At 41.0% G+C, this 6,000-nt stretch overlaps 1 protein-coding gene across 2 annotated transcripts in view; it reads left to right on the top strand.

Annotated features, from left to right (window-relative positions):
* Positions 1-6,000, top strand: part of Mgat4c (MGAT4 family member C) — a 660,796-nt gene that overhangs the window by 516,805 nt on the left and 137,991 nt on the right. For both annotated transcript variants that reach the window (XM_021205410.2, XM_029542037.1), the window contains exon 4: positions 5,150-5,256. The gene's annotated coding sequence lies outside the window, so the exon portion shown is untranslated. The remainder of the gene's footprint in view (positions 1-5,149; positions 5,257-6,000) is intronic.

The raw sequence follows: 6,000 nt of genomic DNA, 5'->3' as shown, positions 1-6,000 counted from the left end.
GGAATGCCAGGGCCACGAAGTGGGAGTGGGTGGGAAGGGGAGCAAGGGCAGGGGGAGGGGGTATAGGGAACTTTTGGGATACCATTTGAAATGTAAATAAAGAAAATATCTTAAAAAAAAAAAAGAAAAAGAAAAAGAGGAATGATCCTCAAGGCCATGATTAGATCTTGATGTGGTGGTGAGAGCACTAGACAGAAAAAATACAATATATTAAGATATAAACAAGAGGAGCCTTAAAGGAAAAAGAACCTTCCTTTTAAAGTATAGTGATAAGCTTAACTAAAATTGAGAAAGACACAGTGATAGTGGAGAGGTAGGGATACCTTCCATAAAAGGGAGAGGGGAGCTACATCTAGAGCAACATGCCCGGCAATCTCTCAAGCAGAACATTCCCTATGACGCTTTCCAAACCATCCTGAGTAAGATAATCTGGTTCAAAAGGACATGCAAGATACTCACTTATAAGTGGTTTCTCGCTATAAAATACAGGTACCATACTACACTTCACAGACCCAAACAAGCTAAATAAGAAGGAAGGTACAAGCATGGAAGCATGACTCTCACTTAGAAGGAGAAATAAAATAGTCATAAATGCAGATTTTTGGAAGGAAGCAGGGAGGAAGGGGGATGGAGAGGGAAATGGGGGTGGGTGTTCAGGATCAGGTAGGGTGAAGGACAGGAGAAATGGTCAGATGATCTTGTACATAAATGGGCATCTGCAACTGACAGGAGTGAGGAGCATATGCTGGGTGAAACAGTGACTTGGAATAAGGGAGATTCCCAAGAATCAATGAGGGCGTCCTTAGCTGGGACTCACAGCATTGGAGATATGAAACTTGAACAGGCCATGGCCTGTAGCCAGGCAGGAATCCAAGTGGAGCAATGAAGACATCAACTCACCCCCAAAAGTATCCACCCAAATTTTATCCTGCCTACAAAATATGCAGGCACTGGGGATGGAGTAGAGAATGAGGGAATGGCCAACCAATAACCTACCCTACTTGGGGCCCATCCCATGGGCAAGCGCCAATCCCTAACACTATTAATGATACTCTGTTATGTTTGAGGATGGGAGCTTGTTGTCCTCTGAGAGGCTACTGACTCAGATGAATACAGACACCCACAATCAAACAGTGGATGGAACCTGGGGACTCTTATGGAGGAATAGGAGGAAGGATTGCAGGCACTGATGGAGTTAGGAACTCCACAGGAAGATCAACAGAGTCAACTAACCTAGACCTTTGGGACTCTCATAGTATGAACCACCAAATAACATACATGGGCAGGACCTAGGCCTCCTGCACACATGTAGCAGATGTGCAGCTTGGTCTCCATGTGGGTCCTGAACAACTGCAACAGTGACTATGCCAAACACTTTTGCTTGTATGTGGGGAATGTTCTTCCAGCTAGCCTGCCTGAGGTCAGCTTCAGTGGGAGAGGAAGCACCTAGCCTTGAAGAGATTTCAAGTAACAGGGAGACCCATGGGGACCCTCACCCATTCAGAGGAGGAGGGCAGCAGAAGGATTGTGGGAGGAGGTGACTGGGAGGTGGGCAGGCAGTGAGCAGGATGTAAAGTGAATAAGTAAAAATAAAATTAAATTTATAAAAGAAAAGAAACAGAAAAAAAGAGAGACAGGGTGAAGGAGGAGGAGAGAGAGTATGGACATTTTATAAACTTTTACCAATGGCTGGACATATCCTATTATGTGATTTAGTTCAGAATTTCCAATGTAACAGGGAGTATTACAGAGCATAATTTGACAATGTCAAGTCACTGAATAGATTAATATTTAGCTTGCTTTCCTTCACGCCATAATTCAGACTATGGTGTAAAGGTACCTACACATGTTCTATAAAAGAAAACTTTCAATGAGAAATGAAATAAATAATTGAAGAAAGAAAGGAAATAATGAAAGAAAGATAAAAGGAGAGAGAGAGAGAGAGAGAGAGAGAGAGAGAGAGAGAGAGAGAGAGAGAGAGAGAGAGAGAGAGGCGAGAGAGAAATGCTGAGACATACTCAGTGCCCTCTGTCTAGAATAAAGAACTAAAGGGTGCCTTCAGATCACATAACATTCAACTCTATGAGAGACTTGAAAGGAATAGAGAAAATTAAACAGATGCCAGACTGTATTTTTCTATTTAAATTCCTAATCAATCAATCAAACAAACAAACAAACAAGAATCAAAAGCAGCTGTAGTTATTAAGGCAGAAAAGTAAATGGGAAATGAACAATGTATAGACTAATGTCTAAGGCAGCGTAAGCAAGGCAAGGAGTGGAAAACTGAGGCATCAAAAAAGAAGCGACAGCAAGTAAGAGAATGAAGGGTTGAAGAGGCAGAGGAGAGGGGAGGGAAGGGGGGTAGAGAAGAAAAGAGAGGGTCCAAAATGGAAAGTGTGAGGGAAGGAGGAGGATGTTAACAGACATTTTCCAACAAGCATGAAATAAATACCACATTGTTAGTTGAATAAATCATTACATGGTGAAGTAAAATGAAGTGAAATAGGATAGTCCTGTGGATTAATTCAAGCAAATATGAATACAGTTTGCCAGTCCTCTCCAGCAAAGAAAATCCTGCTAGCCACAGCTAGACTATAAGCCTAGTATAATAATAAGATGGTACTGTGAATCACTGTAGACATTAACTTTAGAGAAATTCTAACAGCCTTCGTAGAGAAAACTAAGAATGCAACAGATACTGCTCAGATACTGCTACTGTTGATCCAATTCCACTACATACCTCTTGTGCTTCTAAAGAGAAAAAATATCCCTTACAGACTGTCTTAGTCAGGGTTTCTATTCCTGCACAAACATCATGACCAAGAAGCAAGTTGGGGAGGAAAGGGTTTATTCGGCTTACTTTTCCACATTGCTGTTCATCACTGAAAGAAGTCTAGAACTCAAGCAGTTCAAGGAGCAGGAGCTGATGCAGAAGCCATGCAGGGATGATCTTTACTGGCCTGCCTCCCCTGGCTTGTTCAGCCTGCTCTCTTATAGAACCCAAGACTACCAGCCCAGAGATGGCACCACCCACTAAGTCACCTCTCCCCTTGATCACTAATAGAGAAAATGCCTTATAGCATTTGTTGGAGGCATTTCCCCAACTGAAGCTCCTTTCTCTGTGATAACTACAGCTGTGTCAAGTTGACACAAAACTAGCCAGTACACAGTCTGATCCTACTATGAAAGATTGCTGTAAGTCATATTCATTCATCATTTAATCTGCTATATTCTTTTTAAAAAGTTCTTACTTTATGTGTATATTTTGCCTATTGGTACATATGTGTGGACTAGGTACATGCCTAGTGCCCACACAAGTCAGAGCCTGCATGGTTGTGAGCCACCTTTGTGCTGAAAACTGAGCCTGTGCCCTCTGCAAGATGAACAAGTGTTCTTAACTTCTGACTGATCTCCCTAGTTCATGCTCTATTATTTTTTTTAAATTATTTTATTAGATATAAGGTATCTATTAGATATTTTCTTTATTTACATTTCAAATGCTATCCTGAATGTTCCGCCCTGCTCCCCTACCCACTCACTCCCACTTCTTGGCCCTGGCATTCCCCTGTATGGGGCATATAAAGTTTGCAAGACCAAGGGGCCTCTCTTCCCAATGATGGCTGACTAGGCTATCTTCTGCTATATATGCAGCTAGAGACACGAACTCTGGAGGTACTAAACACATCTTTATGTCCTATCTGGTTGTCTTAGTCAGGTTTTCTATTCCTGCACAAAACATCATGACCAAGAAGCAAGTTGGGGAGGAAAGGGTTTATTCAGCTTACACTTTTACACTGCTGGTCATCACCAATGGAAGTCAGGACTGGAACTCAAGCAGGTCAGAAAGCAGGAGCTGATGCAGAAGCCATGGAGGGATGTTCTTTACTACCTTGCTTCCCCTGGCTTGCTCAGCTTGCTCTCTTATAGATCCCAAGACTACTACCCCAAGGATGGCACCACCCACAATGGGCCCTCCCCCCTTGATCACCAACTGAGAATATGCCTCACAGAGGCATGTCCCCAACTGAAGCTCCTTTCTCTGTGGTAACTCTAGCCTATGCCAAGTTGACACACCAAACCAGCCAGTACATTGGTGGTAATAACCTGATTCAAAGACTCTAGGATCCAATGTGTCCCTAGTTTTCTGGAGTGCCCCTATTGGGTACTCTGGAAATTTTTTTTGTTGTTGTTATGGCAAAAAATACTTTGGGAAGCTCTACTTTTGGCATGAATAGTATTCTTTCTCACTTTTAAAATCACAAGTGTGTGTGTGTGTGTGTGTGTGTGTGTGTGTGTACATGCATGTGAACACACATGAGGTACTGAAGGGGAAGGGACAGGTTTATTTCAACTTACACTTAGAGTCCATTATGAAGGAAATCAGAGGAACACCCAGGATCCTGAATACAGGAAAAGGAGCAGAGATTATAGAGAAATACTGCTTATTAGTTTGTACTCCATCTCTTGTTCAGCTTGCTTCTTTATAATGCCAAGACCAACTGCCCAGGGGTGGGAACTGCCCACAGTGGGTTGGGCCTTTCCTTAATTAACTGTGCTTTCTATACACCTAAAGTGAGTAATTTCATTGTTGTTGTTGCTATTGTGTTTGTTTGTTTTTTCTTGTCTTTTTTTTGCATAACTAGAGAGAGAAGAAAAACAGAAAGAGAGAGAGAAAGAAAGTGACAGAAAGAGACAGAGAAAGACAGGGACAGAAAGAGACAGAGAAAGAAAGTGACAGAAAGAGAGAGAGAAAGAAAGTGACAGAAAGAGACAGAGAAAGACAGGGACAGAAGAGAATTACCATCAAATTAACAGAAATCACATCTCTTTTTTGTTTTTGTTGTTGTTGTTGTTGGTTTTTTTGTTGTTGTTGTTTTGTTTTGTTTTTTTCCAACTCCAAGTCTGAACACAATTGATGTCTGGACATAGTAATCCATAATGAAACACAATTTTGAGAGAAAACACCTTCTGAACACCTGATTATCTCAGGAACATGGAATGTTTTCACAAAATTAAAGTGTAATTAGGTCTAGGTTTGGCCAAATTCGGGAGAAGGATTTGAGAATTTGCTACCACGTAATTTCTGTCTAATTGTTGGTAATTATGTTGTTTAGCTTCATGCACAAACCAATTTATTTTATTTTTGCAGGAGAGTCCATGCCAATTATACTCTGGCCACAACTGTCAAGGCTATCAACAAATTAAATACTGATTGCTCGGGCTGCAGGATAATGGCCTCGGAACAATTTGCATAAAGTAAGCAGGCTCTTAAGCCAGGAAAAAGCAAGTCTCTGCGGTGGATGTTGCATCTCTCTTGTCACTTCTAATTACACCCTAATAGCTAGTCTGGCCAGAATGTACTGCACAAGCTGGAGATGGATAGCCACATGAGTACTACAGGTCTATCCCTTAATCTGCTTCAAATATTTAGGGACGATTGAAATTGCGTATGGCCTGAGAGAAAATTGAGCAAGATTTGCTGTTTAAACCTCTCTCAGTCTGCTGTTGCTCATCATTTGCATTCCCACGGCTGAATTGAATTTTTCCTAGTTTTCTGCTATTGTTTTGTTTTGTTTTGTTTTTTCCTGCAAAACAGCTCCACAGCAGCCAGAAAATGAAAAGCATGCATATAAAGTTCTGATTGTTTTATTGATTGAATATTTTTTTCATTAAATAAATGCTCCTTAAAGTAGAAATAGATTTAACATTTCCAAGGAAGGGTTTTACAGTTTAACCTATGAGTGTTTTAATGTGCGTCTTGCAGAGGCAACTTCGATAACTTTGAATATAGGAAGTAAAACGTAAAGCCTCACGTCAACCCCCACTGTGACGTTAATTATGCTGCTTTGGCGGATATCATACAATAAAGATATGTCAGTGGAAATATGCTACACATTGCAGTGGTGATATATAATACTGAGTCTCCTGATGAAATGATTCCTCATCGTGAGCATATTTAGGGTTATAATTCATTGGAACACTAGCTTTTAGTGCTGTACA

This window comes from Mus pahari, chromosome 9 (genome assembly GCF_900095145.1).
Source record: "Mus pahari chromosome 9, PAHARI_EIJ_v1.1, whole genome shotgun sequence".
NCBI lineage: Eukaryota > Metazoa > Chordata > Mammalia > Rodentia > Muridae > Mus > Mus pahari.
The sequence above is the reverse complement of the archived record's forward strand: the minus strand, read 5'-3'. Positions and strand labels throughout refer to the sequence as shown.